Source organism: Lissotriton helveticus, chromosome 6 (genome assembly GCF_964261635.1).
Source record: "Lissotriton helveticus chromosome 6, aLisHel1.1, whole genome shotgun sequence".
Taxonomy (NCBI): Eukaryota; Metazoa; Chordata; class Amphibia; order Caudata; family Salamandridae; genus Lissotriton; species Lissotriton helveticus.
Genome location: NC_136067.1, coordinates 910578290 through 910604765, shown reverse-complemented (window position 1 = coordinate 910604765; position 26476 = coordinate 910578290). Strand labels below are relative to the sequence as shown.

Genomic DNA, 26476 nt, shown 5'->3' with positions numbered 1-26476 from the left:
AAAAAAACTGCACAAAGAAGTTAGTGAAGTTGTTAGGCAACTTAAGCATGGGAAGGCGGCAGGCCCTGATGGGTTGCCAGGTGAGCTATATCGAGCCTTGGGTGATGCTATCGTCCCTACACTGACAGCCCATTTTAATGGGATTCTTAGGAAGGGGGAAGTACCTCCAAAATCTTGGGGTGAGGCGACCATAGTTCTGATCCCCAAACCAGGGAAGGACCCAACTGAGTGTGGGTCATATCGACGATATCACTATTGAATAGTGACTATAAGATCTTCGCTTCCATCATGTCAGCAAGATTGGGGTCAGTAATAGGGGAAATTGTCCACCAAGACAGATGGGTTTTATCAAAGGGCATCAGTTATCTGACTTGATGTATGATTTGGTGGGGGCAATAGATATAGCTTCGGCTTTCTCTCTTCCATTGGCCACACTCACCTTAGACGCGACTAAAGCCTTCGATAGGGTCAATTGGCCCTATTTGGCTGCAGTGCTGAAGAAGTTTAACTTCGGCAAGAACTTTTGTCGGGTCGTCACCCTTATGTATGATGCCCCATCGGCTAGGCTACTAATCAATGGTGCTTTGACAGAATCCTTCAAAATCATGAGGGGCACAAGGCAGGGCTGCCCGCTCTCTCCCCTCCTCTTCAATCTGTACATTAAACCGTTTGCTCAGTGCCTACGGGGAGATGAAAATATTACATCATTCAGATTTGGGGAGTGGGAGAGGCGGGTTGCACTTTATGCAGACGATATTCTCATCCTAACGTCTGATCCGGAGGCATCATTCCCCGTGGTTATCAAGAGGGCTGAAGAGTTTGGTCGCATTTCGGGGTATGAGATTAACGCTAGCAAAACTGACATCATGGCGTGGAACATTCCTAACTTACAACTGACTGTTACCAACTCTATGTGCTATCTGGGAATCCGGGTAATTCAAGAAGTAGGTGACATTGCTCAAGTCAACTTAGAGAGAGTCTACAATGAATGTAGGAAGCTATTAAAATCTTGGTCCAATCTCCCACTTACCAGGGCAGGGTGAGTTTGATAAAGATGTCTATCCTCCCCAAATTTACATTCATTTTTAATACCATTCCCCTGGCCTTTGATGTTAAAACCTTAGATAAGTGCCAGAGAGAGATCAATTCTTTCATTTGGAATTATAAATCATTGAGGGTGGCATGGAAGAAGTTGAGGAGATGGAGGGAAAAGGGCGGGCTTGCCTTGCCGAATTTGCAGTACTATACATGGGCTTTTCAGTTGTCCCATTCTAGAATGCTTTTAAAAACACCATCGAATGCAACGGCTGGGACAATGTTTAAAGCCATGCTGGTAGGAGCTGCATTACCAACTGATGGATACCTGTTTAAATTTGGGGACCAAAAAAGTCAAGTTAAAATTTCTTCTGTCCCTGGCAAAAGTCTGGGTACAGATTAGGAAAAGATTAGGTTTGCCTTACTTTTCTAACTACGCACCTGTGTGGGACTCCCTGGGCATCCCAATATGTCTAAAAGACATGTTAGCGATCCCGGTGAGGGATGGAGGGATAACAAGATGGGGAGAATTGTTGGCAGGAGGGTCTTTGATGTCTTGGGAGGAGCTTCGGGGACAGCTGGGCCCTGGGTTCTCTAGATTTAAGTATTTACAACTTGTTAGCTGGGCCAGGGCCTCGTGTAGGAAAGGGATTCCACTTGGGAAGATCAGTAGCCTGGAACAACAGCTGGTGGAATGACAAGGGGGGGCAAAGATCTGGTCCAGTGGTACTGGAGTTTGTTGGAGGAGGCTGATGGGGAGTTTACTCTTCCCGAGGAGTTGTGGGGGGAAGAGTTAGGCGCCCAGTGTGTAGAAACTTGGATAAAGTCTTTCACCCTCCTATACAAAATTGTCAAACCAGCATGGCTGAGATTTAATCAGCTGTTCACGATACACCAAGCCTATCTCTCACCCCTGAGATTGTCTAAATTCCTCCCAGGCAAGAAATGCAACAGGTGTAACTACATCGAGGCCTCGGACGTGCATATGTTCAAAGTCTGCCCTTACATCGCCCAGTTCTGGGAGGAAGTGAAAGTAACCTTAGACTCAATCTTAAATACATCTTTGTCCATCACACTGACATTAGTTATTTTTGGCTTGGATGCTAGTATGACTGGTCAGGCAAGGTCCTTTCTGGTTTATGCAGTTTTGCTGGCCAGGAGACAAATTTGTAAAGTCTGGGCAGAAAATACGGCGCCATCACACGCAAGTTGGTTGTCGTCCACGTATGACACATCTAAAGTGGACCTGGCCAGAAAGTGCAGCAAACGTAACTTGGCTTTTTGGGACCGGTTGGTCCAGTGGAGATAGTGTCCGGGTTTTTTTTTGTGGTTTTTTTTCTTTTTCCCCTGGTCCAATGATTATGCCTATTCTACTCCAAGGACCAGCCCCCCCCTCCGCTCCATCGCCGGTCCTACAGGTATAAAAACCAAGATGGAGTAATTAAGTGCAAGCCCGCTTTCATCCACCCCCTCCGTCTCTCAAGGTTCATCTACTGCCATTACTGTTAAATCGTGTCACCGAGTGGGCGATAGCTAAAATCTCGAGTACCTTGGAGTGCGACACGCCAGGCAGTTGGCGGTTATCTGAGAGGAGGGCAAGGCAAATGAGGACAAAACCACAAAAAAACCCAAAAAAACAACAACAAAAAAGAAAACATTGTCTCTCACTTCTACCCACAGGATCTGATGATGTCACTGCAAGAACAGACCAAGAATCATAGACCCAGACTCCAGTTTAACCTGAGATTTCCAGCGTAGATGTCTCTCAGCCCTCTTCGGATAAAGACGACCTACCTGGCCCCTCCAGGGTGAGTCAGCATGCAGCACCAGCAGCAGTAACATCAGCACCCCCAACGGCCACTTCTGCAACATCTGTGACCACCCAGATGACCAGTACCCACACGGACACACCAAGCAAGACAAACCCTAGTTAAATGTTAAATGTTAAAAAAATTCTAAAGCGCATGGCTGCCTGCAAGCGTCCCAGCGCTGACAGATGAAAGAACCAGCGAGCAAACGGGAGGGAAGTTACGGGAATAGCCAGGTCTTTAGAAGTTTCCGGAAAGGCAAGAGATTGGGTTGGGCACGGAGGTCCGGAGGGAGCGTGTTCCACAGTTTAGACGCGTTGTAAGAAAAGCGCCGGCCTCCGGAGCACGACTTCTTGATCCTAGGTGGCAGGGTTAGGTGGGTATTGGAGGATCGTAGGGTTCTGGAGGTAGTATAAGGAACGATGAGGTCCTTAAGGATAGGGGGGGCTTTTCCGTGGAGGATTTTGTGGGTAAGGCAGAGGGCCTTGAACTGCACTCTTTGCAAGACGGGCAACCAGTGCTGTGCTCTGATGGCCGGTTTGGCCGAACAACGATTCTTGGTGTCAGTAAGAATCCAGGCGGCAGCGTTTTGTACTACCTGGAGCTTTGATGTCACTTTCTTCGGTGCTCCAAAATACAGGGCATTTCCATAGTCCAGTCTGGACAGGATAAGGCCCTGTATAAGGAGTTTTCTTGACTGAAAGGGGAGCAGCGGGAGAATCTTACGAGTGGTGCGTAAGAGACCATAGCAGACTCCTGCCATTTCCCTTGCTTGAGTGTTCAAGGTGAGATTTTGATCGAGCCAGATCCCCAGGCTTTTGATGTCAGATTTGGGGGTTGGAGGCAGGCCCATACACGGGGGCCACAAGGATTCCGGATGGAAGTGAGACTGATTGCCCATCACCAGTATCTCAGTTTTTCACTGTTGAGTTTCAAGTGGGATCTATCCATCCAGCTGACTATCTCACCCAGACAGGAGTACAAGTTGATGTTAGGATTTTCCTGCTGACTGAAAGAGACAACCAGCTATGTGTCATCCGCATATGTCAGGAGTTTAATTCCGTGGGGGGTGATGATTTTTTCAAGAGGAAACATGTATACGTTGAAGAGCGTCGGGCTCAGCGAAGAGCCCTGAGGCACTCCGCAATGTATAGGGGTCTCTTTGGAGATGTAGTCACCCACCGCCACCTGAAAGGAGCGACAGTGAAGAAAAGATTTTAGCCAAGACAGGGCAGACCCTGAGATACCAAGGTCTCTGGGCCGCTGAGCCAGGATGTGGTGCTTGACGGTGTCGAAGGCTGCACTAAGATCCAGGAGGATCACTGCTACTGACCCTCCTGCAGGTATACAACGTTTACAACACAATTTTTACAACGCACTACCATTACAACGACATTTTTACAACGCAAAATCTATTACAACACATACATTTACAACACAGTCATTACAACGCATGACACTACAACGCACACCACTACAACGAATACCATTACAACGCAGTCTTTACAATGCATACCATTACAACGCAAAACTTACCATCCAACACTTACCCTACTGTTGCACCCCCTGGAGTTAGAATAGTAATTTTAACCCCTACACTATCCAAAACTTTCTCTACTGTTGCACCCCCTGGAGTTAGAATAGTAATTTTAATCCCTACACTATCCAACACTTACCTAATATGCAATGTAATGAAATGCGTTGTAATGGTATGCGTTGTAAATGTAGTATGTGTTGTAGTGGAATGTGTTGTAAAGGTATTTTCTAAGAATTCGTTGTAATGGTATGCGTTGTAATGGTGTGCGTTGTAATGGATGGTGCGGTGTAAAAAATGCGTTGTAAAGGTATGCGTTGTAAAAGTGTGCGTTGTATCGTCATACATCCCTCCTGCATCAATGTTCCTCCTAGCCTCTTCGACAACCGCCACCATCGCTGTTTCAGTACCCTGGCCCGGCGAAAACCTGTTTGAGAATGTTTGAACAGGTCATTGAGTTCCAGGTAATTGGACAGCTGGCCGTTAATACATTTTTCAGCCATCTTGCTAATGCAAGGAAGGAGAGAAATCGGCCTGAAGTTGGTCAGGTTTCGAGGGTCCAAGTTAGGTTTTTTGAGTAAGGCCCTGACCACCGCCTTCTTCCAGCTCGGGGGTACTGTTCCATCTACTAGTGAGGCATTGATCAAGTTCACCATTGAAGCAAGGATGGTGGGTGTTACCTGTTTTAGGTACTTGACTGGGGCTGGGTCGCATGGAGAGCCACTCTTGAGGGATTGGAGAATAGGATAGAATAACCTCACTAATAAGGGAGAACGTATCTAATCCTGTGTTTAGGATCTGGGCCTGCGTCAGGCAGAGGTGCAGAGGGTCCCCAGGATTGAGAGTGGGAAGTTGGTGTAGGATGTTTTGGATTTTTTGGTCAAAATAGGTGGCTAGCTCGTTACAATAATTGTCCGAGAGATCACTCGTGCGTATGGGCTCCAAGGTTTTCAGAAGTTTTTTTACAATTAGAAAAGTTTCTCTGGACGAGCAAGATGCAGTACTATTTTTTTCGTTGAAGAAGGCAGTTTGTGCAGTTTTTATAGCTTTTTTGTAGTTGAGGATAGCCAATTTATAATCCTTTTTGCTGTTCGGGTCAAAGTCTTTCCTCCACGCTCTTTCAGATCTCGTGTGTGAACCATGGGGAGGTGAGTTTTTTCCGTGGTTTCAGATATGGTTTTTGAGGGAGGACAGTATCCAGGGAGTTTTCAATCCAGGAAGAAAACTTGGCGTCTGCTGTAGCGGGGTCAGTTTCATAGTTAGGCCTAGAACGCTCCAGAACTTGCTTCCATTTGTCAATATCTAATTTGGCCCAGGGACGAGAGAGTCTTCCCGGAGCTTGGTTGGGAGGAGGAGTGGTCGAGATCCACCAGCTAAAGGGGATAAGCAGGTGATCGGACCAAGGTAATGGAATTGGTGCTCTCACTTTGAGATCAGGAATGTTGCAGAAAATGGGGTCAAGCAGGTGCCCAAGAGTATGCGTGAGTTGGTCGTTCTGTAGGTAAGGATGATGGGCTGCTAGGTCTAATAGCAGTTCTGTGACATTATTGTCCGTGCTATTATCAAAATGGACATTAAGGTCCCCTAAGATTAAGAAATTGGGCAGGGTGCTGGCCATGGCCAAGGAGGATTCCAGGAGGGAACTGCAGAACTGACCCAAAGCCCCTGGAGGGCGATAGATGAGAACTCCCGAGAGGGAGTTGTGTGAGGAAATTTGGATGGTAAAGTGCACATTTTCGCAATCCGGAAGGGCGCTGTCGTGAAATCTGCATGAAAGATGGTCTCTGTACATAACAGCTATCCCTCCTCCTCTTCCCTTAGGACGATCCAGATGTTGTATGAGGAAGCCATGAGGCAATGCTTGTACAATGTCTGAGTCAGAGTCAGGGGCAAGCCATGTCTCAGTGAGAAACAAAATCTCCAGTTGGTGCTCTTCTAGGAGCATATGAATTTCGTGGGCGTGTTTGGGCAGGGATCTGCAGTTAGTCAAGGCCATGTTAATGACCGTCTGGGTGGAATAATTGGTCTTGGCGAGGGTAAATTTGAATGGGCAGTGGAGACAGTGGGTGTGAAGACCCTCACCTCTAATAGATTGAGTACATAGGGACCGAAGGGGCTGATTGAATTGGCACAAGAGTTCCCTAGAGTAGGATAGCCTCATCTGATGGGGAGTTTCCATGGTGCCCAACCCATGGCCCGTCCTGGCGCGGACGGGCGCAGACAGGCTTACCTCTGGCGCACCTCCGGTGCCCCAACGGCGCACCCGCTGCGCGTCTGGCAGAGAGGGGTCTATATGTAGTGTGAGGGCCTAAATCTCCCACAACACTATAGCGCCGACCGACCTTCCCAAGATGGCGGCCTTGAAGAGCGTATGGGGGAGTCACAGGGAGGTTGGGGATGGGAATAAGATTTTGTTTTTAAAAACCTGTGTCTAACTCACACAGCATTCAAGTGAATGGCAAAACAAATTAAAATAGGTCACCAGAAATAACAATTCAAACAATTTTTAAAATAAGCCCTTGGCTCCCGGCTTCCGCCTCAGGAGTCGCGAGTTCTGTCAGTGAGTCAGCCTGACAGTCCACCCTATATGTAGTGTGAGGGCCTAAATCGCCCACAACACAATAGCGCCGACCGACCTTCCCAAGATGGCGGCTGTGAAGAGCGCTGTTGTTCCTGCCTAGTACGCGGTCCAGGAGACCCTAAATCGACCACCAGTGGAGCACGAGGTATGGGGGAGTCACAGGAAGGTTGGGGATGGGAATAAGATTTTGTTTTTAAAAACCTGTGTCTAACTCACACAGCGTTCAAGTGAATGGCAAAACAAATTAAAATAGGTCACCAGAAATAACAATTCAAACAATTTTTAAAATAAGCCCTTGGCTCCCGGCTTCCGCCTCAGGAGTCGCGAGTTCTGTCAGTGAGTCAGCCTGACAGTCCGCCCTATATGTAGTGTGAGGGCCTAAATCGCCCACAACACTATAGCACCGACCGACCTTCCCAAGATGGCGGCTGTGAAGAGCGCTGTTGTTCCTGCCTAGTACGCGGTCCAGGAGACCCTAAATCGGCCACCAGCGGAACGTGAGGTATGGGGGAGTCACAGGGAGGTTGGCGATGGGAATAAGCTTTTGTTTTTAAAAACCTGTGTCTAACTCACACAGCGTTCAAGTGAATGGCAAAACAAATTAAAATAGGTCACCAGAAATAACAATTCAAAATTTTTTAAAATAAGCCCTTGGCTCCCGGCTTCCGCCTCAGGAGTCGCGAGTTCTGGTAGTACAGTGAAAAGAAGACTCAAACAGGTGCGGTAGCGGAGCCTCCTTTTAATGCATCCAGTATACAGCTCTCCCGGCAGCAACTGCCGTCCGGGCATTCTTACATTCCATAGCTCATAACCAAGCAACTACCACACACGAGCCACAGACCCCAGAGGCATATAAGAGGACAAAATAACATTAAACAAAATAACATCCCAACACATCCCCATCCCTTCATTTTTTTAAAACGAAAAGAATACAGTGTTGCCCTCACCTCCCTTTTTCCCAATAGAGAAAGACAAACAAAGAGAAGAAGAAAGAGAAAAATAAAACAGGAAAGATAAATACAGACAAAATTATACAGTTCCTAATGCATCCAAATACCATAACAGAAAACTGTTCAATACGTAATGAAATTGCGATACCTGGAAGGAACAAATTTAAATCTTGTAGAACTGCGCAGAGGAACAGTTCTGCTGTTAGCAGGAGACTTACACGGATCAACACTGACATTGGGCAAAGCTTGAGAACCAAGACCAAATTTATTTTTCACAAATTCAACCTTAGATTTAGGTACTATTGAAATGCAAGACTTATTTCAAATCTTCCAATTATCAAGTACCACAACATGATCCTTTACCTCTTTGACTTGTACAGGAGGAGAGAATCGAGCATAATCTTTGCGCATAATCACAGGTTTTTTTATTCTCACCCAGTCACCTTGGGTCACAGGAGATGATCTGATGCTTTTATGCGCATATGCCCCTAACATCAGATACCTTCCCAATCTTGGTTACATCAACTTCCTTCTTCAACATCCAATCCTTGTTAAGTTTTGAACCAGCTACTCTACCCCTGAGTAAGGTGAATGGTGATACACCCATACTGACATGAGGAGTAGTTCTCATGGCCCAGAGCATATCGGAAATTACTTTCTTCCAATGAAAACCATTGATGGAAGCTAATTGCAATTGATCCTTAATCACACGATTGAAAAGCTCCACTAAACCATTACTGCATGGATGATAGAGAGAGGTGAGAACATGTTTAATTCCATGTGTCTTAAAAAAATCTTGCATTTCCACAGAAACTAACTGAGTACCATTGTCAGATACTAACTCTTCCGGAAAACCTTCCCGCAGAAAAAACATCTTTGAAGAAATTAATAACAGTATCAGAATTGATACCTTCAACAAATCTGACCTCAGGCCATTTTGACATGTAATCAATCAAAACCAATGCATATTTGGGAGTACCGCCTAAATCATTAAATGGACCGGCCACATCGAATGCTAATTTATTCCAAGGCAATTCTTTCACTAAAATGGGATTTACAGCAGATGGACAAGTAACTTGAGTTTTGTCACTCAAAACACATGCTCCACAATCTCAAACATAGGGGTCGATTAGGATCGCGGTTTTTCCGCATCCTCGGGGCCGGCGGAAGGCACCGCCGGCCCAGAGGATGCGGAAAACCGCAGCGGACTGACCAAAGACCCACCGCCACATTAGGATGGCTGGTGGGTCCTGGTTTCCGTCCGCAGCTTTTCCGCCGCGGCTGGCTTACAACCGCGGCGGAAAAGCTCTAATATGGTGATGGTGTCTGTCAGACACCGTCCACCATATTAGGATGGCCTGTAAAGTATGCCTTTCCGCGGCGGGTTTTCCGCCGTGGAAAAACATACGGAACTTCACTGCGGGGGCCCGTTGCGGGCCCCCTAGGTGAAGGGGGGGTGGGGGGTGCACATGGGGGGTACCTATGGTACCCCCCTGCATTTGCATGCAGTAAGCGGCAGGCACCGCGCGGTGCCTGCCTCTTACTGCATGCAAATGCAATGCGTGCATTTTTAACATTGCGGCGGGTGCAGCTTGAAGCTCCACCCGCCGCAATGTTACAAATAGAGGATGTGACCGCAACCCTTGCGGTCACATCCTAATTGCACAGGAGGGAACTCCGCATGCCATGCGGAGGTTCCCTCCTGCTCTGGGGTCGCGGACGGACGCAAGTCCGTCCGCGATCCTAATGACCCCCATAGTGTTCAATGGCACAATCAACACCAGGCCACCAAAAATCTTCTCGCACTTTCCGTTTCATGGCATGAATGCCCAAATGACCAACATGAGCCAAGTCCAAAACTGTTTTATACAATGTTTTAGGAACAACCAATAAAGCCCCCCTGCGCAAAATTCCATCGACCAAGGATAATTCATCGCAAATCCTCCTGAAGGGAACCAACTCAGAGGGTAGAGATTTGTCACTAGGCAACCCATGAGATAGAAAATCAATCACCTTGCACAAATCAGAATCTTCAGACATCGCAAGTTTCCAATCAGCCTCAGATAAAGCAGCACCAGTATCAATCACTGAACTAACAGCACACATCATTTCCAGTTGATCACATTCCTGTTCCAAATCCTTCTTGGGAAGCGGTAACCTAGACAAACAATCGGCTAAATTGTTTTTTACTCCAGGAACATACACCAATTGATAATTGAACTCAGCCAGTCTGTACTGCCATTTTGCTATTCAAGGTTTAGCTCTGCCACCACCTTTAGTTGTAAAAAGGTCTACCAGGGGTTTGTGATCAGTTTTTAGAATTATGTGATTCCCCCACAAGAAATTCCTGAAATATTGTACTCCCCACCATAAGGCTAATGCCTCCTTTTCAACTGTCGAATAAGTTCCCTCAGCACCACGGAGAGTTCTGGAAGCAAAGGCAATCACTTCTTCTCTATAATCAGGTCTTTTTTTGCATTAAAACCGCTCCCAAACCAACATTGCTGGCATCTGTAACTACAATGCATTGTATTAATGTTGAATAGCTTGAGAGGACGTGCCTTCACAATTACATCTTTCAATAATTTGAAATCGTATGCACATTGCTCAGACCACACATATTTCACATTCTTTTTCAGCAAATTACGTAGGCATAGTCTTATCAGAAATATTTTGCACAAATTTTGTGTAATAATCAACTAGACCTAAAAAAGAATGCAATTGGTCTTTGTTTTGGGGTTCAGGTGTATCCTGGATGGCATCTAAAAGTTGAATTTTTGGTTCCACCCCCTTGGCAGAAATATGGTGACCTAAATAGTCTACACCATCTCTGAGAAATTTGCATTTGTCTTTTCTTAAAGTCAAACCATAAAATTTTATGATATCCAAAACTGTTTTAACTCTCTTATTATGTTCTTGTACTGTCTTGCCATGTACAAGAATGTCATCTTGAAAGAAGACGACCCCTGCAGTGACCTTAAAAAGATTTCCCATAAGACGTTGGAACACTGCAGAAGCCGACGCCAAGCCAAATGGCATTCTTAGATAACGAAATGCACCCTCAGGAGTTACGAATGACGTGAGATGCCTGGAATCTTTACATAACTCAATCTGGTGGTATGCAGAAAATATGTCAAGAGTAGAAAAATACTTAGCACCTTCCAGAGTGGCAATCATTTCATTAATGTTGGGCAATGACTGTCGATCAATCCATGTACAGGAATACAGATCGCGTAAATCCACACACATCCTAAGGGATTTATCAGTCTTGCGCATCAAAACTATGGGAGATAACCATTCTGACCCTTTGATAGGTTCAATCACTCCCAATAGACTTAATCTTTCAAGCTCACATTTCAACTCATTGCGCATGCTTAGTGGTACCTTGCGAACTTTGTGTGCAATTGCCTTAGACCCCTCTTTTAAAACAATACGGCGTTGGAAACCCTTGAGCTTACCCAGTTTCTCATTAAAAACCTCGGGATAATTTTGCACCCACACATTCTCACTCAATGTACTCAAGGAATGTACAGACCCATTGTCTGACAGAGAAGCGTAATACTGCTTTGCCTCTCGCCTCGATAAAACCATATCCACATGATTGGGATCAAGAATGATACAAAGCTCCCCTTGCTCATGCCAACCCAATAGATTAGCACCCTCCTTAACAACATAAATAGTACATGATGTGCAATCACCCTTGAATTCTAGTTTACCTTTAAATTTCCCACCATAAGCAAACATTTTGATGGATGATTGTGACAAGGAAATTCCACCCAAAGTATCCAAATCCTTCACATTAACTAAAGTGAAAGGAGAACCCGAATCAGCAAGAAATTTGATGCAGATATCATTTAAATTGATGACACAGGTGGGGGATTTTCTCCTTTGAGACTCATCAAGAGATGCAATCTCCACTATACCATCCGCTTCCATGGAAGAAGCAGGTAACATTAACAATTCATAACATGTGTCGTCATCATCACATTCTACATTGTGATCCTCTATATTCTTTACAGTATATGAAAGTCCTTTTTGTGCAATGGTAGCCTTGCACATGCGTGCTAAATGACCCTTCTTCCCACACTTAAAGCAAGATTGACTAATGGCGAATCAAAATTTGAAATTTCCCAGGTGTGATCTACTTCCACACCGATAACAAGATTAGCCTTGAGCATCGTTCTTTGATTTGTTGACTGAAGTACACGAGGGAGATCGAGCAACATTCACACTGGTGACTTTGGATGTCTTCGATGATGACTTGGAAGTGACTTAATTAACCTCAACTGCCGCAGATGTAGGAACATAAGGTGATGTTGGTATGCTCAATTCCTTCATACGGAACTGAGAATGTTCAACAGTCTTTGCCAAAGTCAGAGCAGTCTCCAAATCAGGATCATCAGAGGACAAAAGTCTCTCTTGCACTTTCCTGTCATATGTGCGTTCGATAAGTTGATCTCGAATAATTTCATCTCTGAATTCTCTATATTTGCAGTTTACTGCTAAAATTCTCAAGGCTGCAACAAAATCATCTATAGATTCGCCAGGCATTTGTGAGCGTTGTAAAAACTTGTGACGCTCTAAAACAATGTTCCGTTTCGGATTAATCCTCTTGTCTAGTGTTTATATCAGGGAAGCATACTCGTCGATGATGGGTGAATCACCATCAGAATGTGCGCTTACTCTCACCTCCTCAAGAGGTAATGTTTCTAGGATGGATCTGCCTTCAGCACCCAAATTGTACACTAGTAGTGCACTCTTTTTCTTCGAAGTAAAAGTATCGCCATCAATTGCTTCATTATATGCCTCAAAAGTGGCTTTCCATTGCTTCCAAAGCATAGGAGGAGGACCAGGATTTTGTAAAAAGGGAGGTGGTGTAGCTACCTTTTCCATTTGCGTGGGTGAGTTGCTGCCACCTACAAAGTAGTACTATGAAGAGTTGCAATGTCACCTTTCAAATACTTTCAATGCTCGAAATTATCTCAAAATGTCCTGTTAGCCATACACACAATTGACTCCAATACTGTTGTGTGGTTTCAATAACACAACATACAAAACAACTGTCACAAATGTGTATATGTAAGAATTAAAATCGTCAATTTTCATTCACTGCAAATACGCCTTGATTATGAGCAAGTTTGCGCTTAAACAGAGCGTATGCCAAAGATGTTGTCACAGCACCATGGCAACGCGTGTTTGTAATTACACAAAGCGCGCTGTGACATTGAGACACAATAGACGCTCCTGATGCAATGCGTGATGACGTATGAACACAGGGAGCTCGGGGACAGCTCGCGCACAGTAGAGCTCGTGAAGGAAGCATCGAGGGCTTAACAGGCAAAAGAGATAAATGACAAGATAAATCCTCAGGAGAGGATCTCACAACACCCTCAGATGAAGAAATTCAGAACATGCGTGCGCCGACAGAATCCAACGGAGAAGTCTGACGCGACGTCGCAGTTGCCTCGTCCTGGGAAGACGACTGCCAGGACGTCCAGCAACACCCGTGGAAGAAGCAGACACTGGATCCTTGTCGCCAATGAAAATAAGACTCAAACAGGTACGGTAGCAGAGCCTCCTTTTAATGCATCCAGTTTACAGCTCTCCCGGCAGCAACTGCTGTCCGGGCATTCTTACATTCCATAGCCCATAACCAAGCAACTACCTTGCACAAGCCACAGACCCCACGACGCATATAAGATGACAAAATAACATTAAACAAGTTAACATCCCAACACACAGCAACACAGGGCACTCCGGACTTGGCAGATAACATCCCCACTGTTAACCGTGAAGGACGCCCTGTCCTGTCTGTGCATGCTGCAACAGGATCTGCTCTTGTGGGTAGGGCTGGTGGGAGTGGGCGTGGTGTGAGGTCACGTCATGCAGCTGGTGCTGATGATCAAGCTGACCCACAGATGGGATGCATTCTTGATGTGTTTCAAGAATGCACCAGACACTGTGGCAAGGTATTGGGATCCTCAGGGACATGAAACAATTGTAGGCTGTCCTTTTTGACCAAATGGAAAGACATATGGACCATATGGAAGCAAACTGGTCAAAAACAGATGATCCTACTGTGGTGCACCGGGACATACTCATCTGCCTCCGCCAGATAGCAAACACCATGAACCCACCTCCCTGTGTGCCCGCTACATCTTTTGCCTCAACATCTACAAATACCACAGGGCGGGCTGAGGACTCTGGCTGAGACTCCCCTGCACCGCAGTAGCCTGCACCTAAGGGTCCCCCCTAGGAAAAGAAGAGGGGTCGTCCAAGGAAGGGCAATTGAGAGACTGATGGTCATGCATCCCCCCAGGGAGTGACAACATGTTCATGATATCCTCCATTGTGTGCTAAATCTTTACTTTGTTAACAGTCACTGGACTCTCCCATATGGAGGGTCTAACTTGGATAATTTGAACAAATGACTGAGGACTTGGCACCGAAACCTTTCATCTACCACCACTTCCTACTCCTGTGTGAACATGGATTTCTCAATTTGTACAGCATTTCACCTTTCTTGTTATATTTCACACATGCACTGCAATAAAAATATATTCACACTATACTTGTTTCTGTTATGTGACTGAAACACTGTTTCCACAATTGGAAATCTATATATAACAAGGAATTATCTGTTAAAAAGTAAACAAGCATAGCTACCATATTGTGAATAAATATCACATGACACAAATGAGAGATACACACAACAACGTCAACACAACACACATAGTACATGCCATACATCATTATTGCTTCAACTGTTGTAACATTTAAGAAAATACCTGCTCAAACTATGATCATTGTTTTATGAACTGAACTTCAGGGCATAAATACTGTATAAATGAATGTTGGATGTGTGGAAACAGATAAGGCACACCTCAATGTGGCGCACAGCTTAATTAGACAGGCACAAGCTGTTGCACTCACCACAAAAGCACGTAGATGACCCAGTTCAATAAACACAAATAAATAGAAAATATCATAATATGTTGAAAGTGAAAGTGTGGTATTAAAGTGAGAGGTACCCCTTAAGGAATGCAAGGGAAATGAGGTTATCTAACCATTGGAAAAAAGGGATTCCCTTGAACAAATAACCAGATATAGCTCAAACATAGTCTAAATATACACAATGAAACAAATTATATTGCAACCACAAATATATAAAGTACAAAGCATTTATTATACATCAAGAAGTTAAAAACAATTCATTACGCTACTAAACATATATGAATAAATTCCTAGTAAATGGTTAAAACCTAAACAAGAAAACAATCAATTATGACCTGCACAATTGAGAAGACAGACATAAAATGTTAAACATAAAGATTGTAAAATACAATTTGTACATTTGTAGCTCACTAGTACTGGCACCTATGTTTTATCATTACTCGTTTTTGTATATAAACATTGGTGGTGGAGACGTAAATTGAACTGAAGAGTGAGCGTCGACGCGTTTCGGTGGTTGGAACAGATTAATGCCACCTTTTTCAAGACCTTTCTTTTCGTCTGTCGTAACAGGGGATCTGATAGATTACCCCTGAGTTTGATCTGAAGATTATGGAAACACTGAATTCCTTAGTCCTGTTCTTATAAGGTTCTCAACCGTCTAATGTGGACATTTGTTGAGCGATCCTAAGACTGTTGTTACTTGATGAGGCCCCACTGTGTGCGGTACTGTAGTACACGTCCAAACTGAGTTTATATACTTTTCCACGGAATTCGGCAAATGGGAATTTATACCCCGTAATACCAGAGAATTGTAAATTATATCCAAATTGCACTGTTCGTAGGCCAGGATAAGGCGATCCTATTTGGAGGCTTGTCGCCTGAAATACGAGAGGCTTGAATATATTCTCCCGTTTTGCGCTGTAAGGAGTGCAGCTAAAATGCCATGCTTGCTTCCAGGTCCAAAGGCCTGCTCCAGGTTAAATGCTGTCACACTTCTGGTGGGGTTCTGTTGATTGGGATTGGGGCCATTGGTAGGTATAGCCCTTTATGTTATTTTTATGGTACTTTAGTTGGCGACTTTGGTGGGACTCTGTGATAGGGTCGTCCTCCCTGTAACCGGGTAGAAAGGACAAAGAAGGGGAGCTCTGGTAGAGCGGGTAGACGGACCGAAATCTTTTTGACTTACTCCGCTCTCGCGATCAGAGTGCCCCCAGCTGCTAGTGACCCTTTGCCGGAGTCCTACGGGCGTAACCCAGGAACTGACCGTGTTGGTCTTCAGGAGTTGACAGTGGAGAATAGGCAATTGTACCTGCATGCACCAGGTGAGTGGATTGTGTTGATGTCTTTTGGAATGCGCCATTGAGCAATGCTTTTGAAGCAGTTAACTGTGTTGGATCTGGTGGTCGGTGTACCACGGAGAATTTTGGGGGTCTGATGGGGCAGCATTGTGGCTGCATGCGTAGATGCTCCACGGACTTGTTTTGTGAACAATAGAGATGCCGATCGGACACCCTGGTGTGGCTCGTGTGGTGCGCACCCGGCCAGACTGGTCTCGGAAAGGCCTGTGGTTGTACCTGGGTAGCCTTGGGGGCATATCTGAAGCGGTGTTAAGCAAGCGTCAGAATAGTCCCAAGGGTAAACCAGGAAGACCGCAGGATGGTCTGTAGGACAGTCTGTGGTTATTCCTGTCCAGCGGTCTCTTGGTAGGCTTTGGACTGCTTGATTTAGGTATCTGTTGGTCTAGAATCTGAATTTATTGATTCTCCATGAACAGGAGTCGACGGGCTCTGTTCCTTGTTTGGAAAGACAGAAAAGAGACATGTCGTTTTGAATATCTTTGTATGTACATATATTATTGTTCCGTGTATGTTTGAAGAGTGAGGCCGAATAGGTTGAGAATGTTTGAACATGGTCATGTTTGGAAGTATGTTTTTATGATTGAATGAGAAATACGTGACAACAATCACTATGCCGTGTGTTAGCAAATTGAGTTGTTTTGGATATTGTTGCCGCCCTAATGATACGCTGAAAGTCAACCTGCCCCGCCTGAGGGCAGCCCGAGTTATGATATGTATGTAAAGCATTGTATTACACCTCTCTTGTTTAATACACTATGGCATAAATATACTAAGGATAATGTAGAGTTGCAATGGCCTTTAACCGGGCCTTTTGATGAGAAAAATATATATTTTCTGCAGGATCAACTGTTTTCTAAACGTAGTTGACAATCAATGTTTGATTCCCTAAACCTATGGCAGGGAAGCAAAGCGTAGACGTATACGGGAGGAGAAAGTCTGCAGAATGAAGGGAGGTCAGACGATTACGTAGAAAGCCATTGCTTATGATAAAGCTCAAACCGAACAGGGAATTGATTGTGCCGATAGGCAATTTAGATTGCAAGTGGATAAGACCTACGTGGCTAGGACTGAAGCGGAGGATGAGATGGAGGATTTATTGGATACTCGTCCCCCTCCACCTTATGCCCCACAAAGTATATATCCTGTTGTTCTCCCAACTTCAGTACAGGTCCCTTCAGCCTCTGCCCCTGTTGTTTCCTCTTCCCCTGTCTCTCCGGGAACGTCCTCTGTTTTATCTCCCTCTGTGTCTGAGACGGCTCTCTTATGGTCTGTTACATTGCCATCCTCGGTTATGTCCACAGCTGTTTTGTCTCCCCCTACCCTTGCGTGTGCTTCCCATTCCGCGAGCAAAACCCTATCCTTAGCTGTTTCAACTCCAGCTCGTGCTCCGAGGGATTTCGACACACAAAAGTTGTTTACTCGTTAAACTGTAGGATTAAATGAGAAACAGATAAATGAAAATCCGTCATCCCAGTGGATGCGACAGCCTATTTATACTATAACTGATGTATGGAGCACAATTCGAGACTTTGAGCCTTTTATGCAGCAACATGCCCAGGAACACATGGCCACATGTCTTCTTACTTTATGGGAACTGTGTTTTGCAGGAGGGATGGCTCCCCAAGTGATGTATGATATTCGGGACAGGGCTCATAAGTCGGAACTTACACTAGAGGAAGTGTACAAAAATGTTGAGATGTTATTAAGTTATCGAGGGCGGATGCACCAAAAATGTTCCTCATGGGACTCTCAGCACCCTATCGAGAGGTCCATCCTATCTTTCGTCCTGAGATACCGGAATTAAAAAATAATCAGGATGAGGTGACTAGACCTTGTGTAGAGGCACGAGTGCAGTAACAATGAGTTTAAACCCCCTGGAAGAGGAGTGAAGTCCTCTCGCTAAAATCACAACTACCTGACCCCCGTAAGAATCCCACGGCTTATTATAAAGAACTCACAGAAGTGGCTTACTCAGCCGTTATGACCTTAGCAGACGTAGAACAATTTTTTGCGTTGTTAGTCCCTGTTGATGTATGGCATCAGGTGCATGATCAGGACCATGTTCAGGAGTTAGGCGGAACATGGGAACAGATAAAAGATTGGGACAAGGAACGTAAGCCTGGTGATAGTGGAGTGGTGTGGCTCACTGGTTAGAGGCGGCAGACCCGGGAGCAAAAGTCGGCCGGGACCAGGGTTCGATTCCCGACGTGGCATGGTCTCGGACCAGGGTCAGCGGACTCGATAATTCTCGCCTCGGTGCCCACTCTAACCAGGGGTCCCACTCGGCAACTCTGGGCATCAGCTTGCCTAATCTCCACAACGGCCCCCCCCAACGCTGGGGATGCTTGGCTCCACCTTGGGGATTCCCAGCAGGGACCATCCCACAGGGAAAGCCAGGACGGGTTCCCCAGCGGTATACAGCGCCGAGATGCCCCCCGGTGATTCGCGCGCTTTACAAAAATACATACATAACATAAACCAAAACCCAAACTATTTGCGTTACTTGGATGTATTATTACTTACATGCATTCCTAAATTCCGCCTCGTAAGGTGGATTGGGATGAATTGACAGCATGCAAGCAGAAGAAAGATGAAAGTGTTTCTGATTTCTTCACTAGATTTGAAGGCATTTTCATTGATTTTAGTGGACAGGATTTATCATTGGCAGGCGCTATACGATTATTTGTTAATCGTTTTGTGACCAATTTGTTACCGGAAGTTTCTGCGCGGCTACAAGCCGTTGAAAGTACCTGGACCATGTCTACGCCCTCGGTAATATTTAGTATGGCCCAATATTACAAACATAGAGAAAATGAGAGTAAGGATAAGACGGAAAAGAAAACAAAAGATCTCAAGACACGGGTGTTGTTACAGCAAGTTGTTCGAGGACGAGGCAGAGAGAGAGGCAGTAGAGGGTTTGTCCCGAGGGGGGCGGGAACCGGACGAGGCAGAGGGCCTGCTGTTGTTTTGGGAATAAACCAGTGCACCTATTCTAAGGAGGAAGGGCATTGGCGATTTCAGTGTCCGTTGTTGCTGGCTCAGAATGGGGCTATGAGAGGAGGAGAAAGAGGTTGAGGTGGTGTGGATCGCAGTGATATGCGATGAGAGGAGGCGACGTACATCGGATCAGAAAAGAATTATTCCGATAATCCGAGAGCTAGGCAGTATTATAATGAGGACTGTGCAATGGATGCAACCGAAGGGTACACCTATACATAGGACAGCCAAGGACAGAGTGGGGGCCTGGTGTCAGTACCCGTTGATCAACAAGGTCCTTATGTAAAGGCACATTTGATGGGGACATCTGAACATTTTTTAGTTGATACGGGTGCGATGAATATTTCTATTTCTCGTTCTCTGGTCCCAGGGGCTGCTCTGTCCGGGCAAAATAATGTTTCAGTGGGATTCTCGGGAATTCCGGTGGTGAGCCCCATTTCCAAACCTATTCCGTTCACAATTGTTCCAATTACGGTAGACTCCCCGTTACAGTTGACATCACCATTGTGGTGAAAATGTATTGGGCTTGGATTTGTTGAAGAAATTACATGCAAAAATTAATTGTTCACCTGATGGTGTTTATTTGACTATCAATCCCATTGGCAAGCATACTTTGCAGTGTTTCACCAAAATTGAACACCTCCCTCCCAGCAACGCTGTGGGCCACTGGACGCACAGATGTAGGATTATTAAGGATTCCACCTGTTTCTATTACTTTGAAGCAAAATGCTCGGCTTCCACATATACCTCAGTACAAAAGTTCTCCAGCAGTAGAGAAAGCTTTGCTCTCCATCATACAAGATTTGATCAAAAAGGGTGTGGTGGAGGAGACAGCTGCTAATGTATGCAACAGCCCCATTTTACCAATCTTAAAAAAGGTCCCTGTTGGAAATGATCCTGACTATGTTGATACTTATGATTTTGTGATTGGTTTGCTTGAAATAAATAAAATAATGGTACCCCAATACCCTGTGGTTTCTGACATCACTACTATTCTCACTATGATTCCTCCCACTGCTAAATATTTCTCTGTGATCGACTTAAAGAATGCTTTCTTTAGCATTCTGATACTTCCTGATAGCCGTCATATTTTCGGCTTCTCATTACCTGGTCGCAGCTGCCGGTTTTGTCGTGCTCCCCAGGGGTACACAGAGAGTCCTAGTATTTATAGTCAAGCTTTAAAGACATTATTGAATGTTTGGTCCTACCCCTTGGTAATGTGCTTTCGCAATATGTTGATGATCTGTTAGTGGCCTCCGATACTGAGGAGGGTTGTAAGGAAGCTACTGTACAATTATTGTCTCATTTGGCGGCTAATAGCAATAAAGTATCTCTTTCTAAATTCCAATATTTTCTACAGGAGGTGACCTACCTAGGTCATCTACTGTCGAAAGAGGGGAGGAGACTAACCCCTGAGCGTGTGACTACCATTTTTAATATGTCTGTACCTCGTACTCAGCGTGATGTTCGTGCATTCCTCGGCATAACTTCTTACTGTCGCCAATGGAACCCTAATGTTTCCCTTCTCTCTAAGCCTCTCCTGTATTTAACCACTAAAGATGTGCATGAACCTTTACCCTAGACTGATGCTTGCCAAAAATGCTTTTGACTCTTTGAAATCTGCGCTTTGCTCTGGACCCGTTCTTGGTACCCCTGATTACCGAAAACCTTTTGTGCTTTACGTACACAGGTGGACGGTTTGTCGCTTTCTGTGTTAACACAAGGATTTGGTGGAAAGCAGAAACCTTGTTCCTATTTCTCGGCGGTGTTCGATAACATCGCCAGAGCACTCCCTAGCTGTTTAAGAGCTACTGCTGCGATTGCAGTGGCTATTCGACAGTCGGAAAGGCTCGTTCTGAACACTGATCTCACAGTGATGGTACTGCACGCTGTGGATACATTATTGAACAATACAAAGACCCAGCACCTTACGGGTTACGAATTGACTTTCTTTGCTCCTCACATTACAATTAAACGATGTGCCACTCTGAACCCTGCCACGTTACTACCCCTCCCTTCGAACAAAAGGAACAATGATGTTCATGATTGTATATTTCGGACGGAGGAAGAGACGAAGGGATGGCTAGACCTGACAGACAATCCTCTATTTGACCCTCAAGGGGAGTTGTATCTCGATGGCTCTTGTTTCAAATGACCAGATGGCACGACAACTGCTGCATATGCGATAACTACTCTTCACACTGTAGTTGAGGCTTCTCGAGTACCCTGTCAATCAGCACAGGCAGCTGAGTTAGTGGCATTGCTTCGGGCCTGTGATCTAAGTGAAGGATTGAGAGGAAATATTTATACCAACAGCCACTACGCCTTTGGCTTGGCTCATAGTTTTGGCCGACTTTGGGCCGAAAGAGGTTTTCTCACTTCCCATGGTCAACGAATACAGCATGGCCCCTTGATTTTGCGATTGCTGACAGCATTGACGTTACCAGAGATGGTGGCTGTAGTTAAATGCAGTGCACACAAGGCAGTGGTTGATGCAGTGAGTGAAGGTAATGCCTTTGCTGATCAAGTACCTAAGGAAACTGCGGAATCCAAAATGACCTCAATGTTTGTGACTAGCTCTGCTAGGTGGGTGGCTGAAACAGAGATGTTTATTAACACCATGGAGAGTGTCCGAGATATACAGGAAGAAGCTACCCCTATTGAGCTGGCTCACTGGAAAGAGAAAATGGGGAAATTAGATGCAGAGGATTGTTGGATTGATTTGACAGAAAAACAGCGATGGTTGTTGCCTAATGCATTAGTGAATGCGGTGGTGACAATGGCACATGGTTCAGCTCATATAGGGGCAAAGGGTATTTGTTCATTATTAGATCCTGTATGTTACAATCCCAATATTCCAAGGACCGCTGCCCATTTGGTGCAATATTGCATGGTTTGATTGCAACATAATCCTGGGGGCAGGGAGCCTGTTCTTAGTGAACACTTTGCACCACCATCTTTACCTTTTGAGGTGCTCCAAATGGATTATATTCAGCTGTAGCGCGTAAATAATTTGAAGTATGTCCTGGTTGTGGTGGGCGCTTTCAGTAAATGTGTGGAAGCCGACCCGACCAAAGAAAATACTGCTTTAGCAACGGCAAAGGCGTTGGTAAAGGAATACTTCTCACGCTATGGATTGCCTCGGGTGATCTGGAGTGATAACGGGGGACACTTTAATGCAGAATTCATTAGGCACGTTTGTAATGGACTACAGATTAAACAAAAATTCCATGCAGCTCAACACCCCCAGTTCGCTGGGTTGGTCGAGAAATATAATGGGATACTGAAGCTCAAATTGGCAGAAATCCAAGAAAATACCGGATTGAAGTGGCCAGATGCTCTACCACTGGCATTAATGTCAATACGGGTTACCCCACATTCCAGTTCTGGCTTATCTCCATATGAGGTCATTTTTGGGCGCCCTGCTTATGTTTGGGGCGTCCGAAGACCCAGAAAAGTTTGTGATATAGAGTATCCTTTGTTGACAGATTATCTGTATGCTTTGACTAAAGATCTCTGTTCCATTCATCAACAGGTCTCAGCAGTTTTGCAGCCCCTGCCGGAGGGTCCCGGACATTACTTGGAGCCAGGACAGTGGGTTCTGGTCTGTAATTATCAGTGAAAATCCAGCTTGGATCCCCGTTGGTCTGAACCATTTCAAGTCTTGTTGGCCACGCAGACGGCGGCAAAGGTGAATGGCAAGCGACACTGGATCCGGATCACTGAAATATTATCGACGGTCACATTATCGACTTGCAATAATATCGTTGAATAATTATCGACTACAAAAATATCGACTTTGTATACTTATTACACAAAATACAAAAATATCGACTAAAAAATATCGAGTATTTAGAATATCGAGTACATAAATATCGTCTTATTAAATATCGACTACTAATATATCGTTGTTCATGAAATTACACCTAACACTACAAAAATATCGACTACTAAAATATAGAGTACAAAAATATCGTTTCTAAACAAATATCGAGTTATTTTTTGTACCCTTTCATGTCTAAAATACCATATTAATCGTCTATAAAAGTCATTGCTCTATACAAAAAACATTTTACATATAATACCTGTTACTTTTATAACATTACTATTTATCATCATTTGCTATACATTATATTAAATGCGTTCTATCATTTGAAAAAGAATCTTTACATGTAACTAAAATTTTCATAATATTTTTACACTTACACATCTATTTTATTTAACAACTAACCTTCTTTAATGCGGAAAGCACCACATACCACCATTCTCACATCAACAAACACACCAATTAACATAAAAAAAACTCAAACTAGCCTATACAATCCTTCCTTTCATCCTACAACCAATCAAATCCAAGCACACAAAATACACATACTATAAAAGGGATAAATGCATTCTACCATTTGCTGCTGCTAACTCTATAGAAAGAAGATGCCAACACTCTGAAGAATTTGTTCCTGAACAAACATCTTTAAAGATCCAGCTCACTAGCTAATCATTCAAGTAAGTTACATTGCATTATTTAAACATCTAAATTAGTAGTCTATTATTTTACTTATATCTCCTAACTCTTCCACTTATTTAATTTTTATCTCCTCCTACTTTTCTGATAGAAACTACTACAAAAAAATTCCTAATACATGCTCCTATTTCTTCCCCTGCAAAATAAGATAGTAAGTATATATTAATGGTCTGTTATACAACAACAGCTGTTTTTAAACAGTATATCACAAGATTCATACTTAATTTAAAACATTTTATTTACAGATATTCAGCGATTTTCCGATTTCAACACTACAAATGTATAGAACTACACTAATTAAACATGTAAGTATATATGTTTTTGTTAGTAAACAACCAATGTTTAAAATGCTATTTTCTAAACAACATATCTTGCATATTACATCTTCCCTACAGATCCAATAAAAGCATCCTACATCAACTATACCAAAAGACAAGACTACCCTTGTAAAAAATGTAAGTATACTTCAATTTGTCTAAAACTTCGGATAAAAACAAGAACTATGTTCTTAACACCATGTTATGTATTTTATATTTCCTCTACAGATATTGTGAATACATCATACATCTATTCTACCTACAGCAAAGAAAAGTACATATTTAGAAGTTAGTATACTTTTAAATATTTCCAATTTCCCAACGGTTCACAATAATTTTTATCATATGTGACATGTATTTATTCTATCTTCTCTACAGATCTAAACTTTACTACCTTGATGTACTCCACCAAATACTACAACTCAACTATTTAAACAAGTAAGTATATGTAATGTTCACATCAAATGTAGTACTAAGCAAATTAAAAAACTGCTTTTTCCTAGGAAAAACGTTTGTTATGTATAAACATTAACTTAGCATTTCTATATTTTCATACCAACAGTAAATAAAGAAATACATACAAGAAAGTCCTTCAAAATACAGTTCTGCATTTGTGATTACTACTTTTAGTAAACGTAAGTATAAATACAACATTAATTATGTTAGCACCACTAAGTGAAATACATGTTATTTGATTTTGTTTCTTTCTACTTTTTCCTAGAACAAGTAAAACAAAATGACAGAAGGTGCAGAATTTGTTATGTCACATAAAAATAAATTACTGTTATGTTATATGGGTTATGTTTATAGTCAGGAAAGACAAAGTGGTACAAAAGTTTTCTGGAAATGTACAAAATATTACTCAAACAAATGTTATGGAAGGGCTACTACAGAGGAAACTAATGTGCTATTTACCAGGGAACACAATCATCCCCCCAATGTCACAGAAATTGAAATAAGAGATGCTTTAGAAAGTATGAAGACTGCTAGCACACAAAGTGATAGACCAACAACACAAATCCTTAAAGAGGAACTGTTAAAAGTCCCAGCCCATGCTTCAGGTCAACTACCCTCTATAGACTCCCTAAAACGCACAATTGCATACACTAAAAGACGCACTTCCACAACCCCACCCAACCCTACTACTTTTGAGGAAATTATTATTTCACCAGAAATGTCCATCACACACAATAAAGACAAATTTATCCTTTTTGACAATGAAAGCAGTACAAACAGAATCATAATGTTTGCAACTGCAAGTAATTTAAGAAAAATCCAACAGTGTCCCCAATGGATGATGGATGGAACATTTAAACCATGCCCAAAACCTTTTTATCAGCTATATTCCATCCACGGGTTATACCATAACTATAACATCCCTTTCATTTACTGTTTGCTACCAAACAAACAGCAAAACACTTACACAGAAATATTAAATGTTCTCAAAAATGAAATCAATAATTATTTTCCTGAAAAAATAATTATTGATTTCGAATTAGCTATGATTAATAGCATTTTGAAAATATTTCCCCACACAGCAATCCAGGGTTGCTACTATCATTTCAATCAGAGCATATGGAGACATCTCCAAAAATCAACTTTAAGTATTTTGTACTCAACAGATAGCACCTTTGCCTATCAAATTAAAAAATTGATAGCACTGGCCTACGTTCCTGTTACCGATGTAGCAGAACACTATAATTTATTAATTGACAGCACATATTACAAGAGGAATGAAGATAAACTAACCCCATTACTGGATTATTTCGAAGATACTTGGGTGGGAAGGTTGCACAGATCTGGACATCGACGCCAACCCAAATTCCGAATCCCTTGGTGGAATGTCTATCTTAGTACTTTAAACCAAGAGGCTAAAACCAACAACAGTGTAGAAGGGTGGCATAATGCCTTCCAAGCTACCACAAGCAGAACCAGACCCACATTCCATAACCTACTAGAAGCTTTGATAAAAGAACAAAGCTATCAAGAACTAAGAATGGAACAATCTGTGACCCAAATTGGTCCAAAACTAAGTAAACAAACTAAGCAAATGTTCCGACTACTGCAAAGTCAAGTCACACTATACCCTACAACTAGAGGATTAGAATATCTGTCAATAATAGCTAAAACCCTACTATAAAAATGTCGACAAAATAGACTAATATCTTCTTACAATAATGATACATATAACAATCATAAACATTTCTAACAATTATAAATAAGACATATTTGTTTTACAAACTTATCAACATTTTGGACATTATTTCTGAACAAATATGCAATATTTATAATTACATCACACATACACATTACATAAAGATCGACATTTCCCACCCAATAAATAGAAATATAAAAATACTTACAATTTCTGTAGATGAAAGAGACGTAATGAAGCAAAATACAATCCATACAATCCATTA

At 43.3% G+C, this 26476-nt stretch overlaps 1 protein-coding gene across 4 annotated transcripts in view; it reads left to right on the top strand.

The window, feature by feature from the left end:
• The window catches only part of LOC144763193 (protein unc-93 homolog A-like), a 518977-nt gene that overhangs the window by 402021 nt on the left and 90480 nt on the right, over positions 1 to 26476 (top strand). The gene's annotated exons all lie outside the window — the stretch shown is intronic.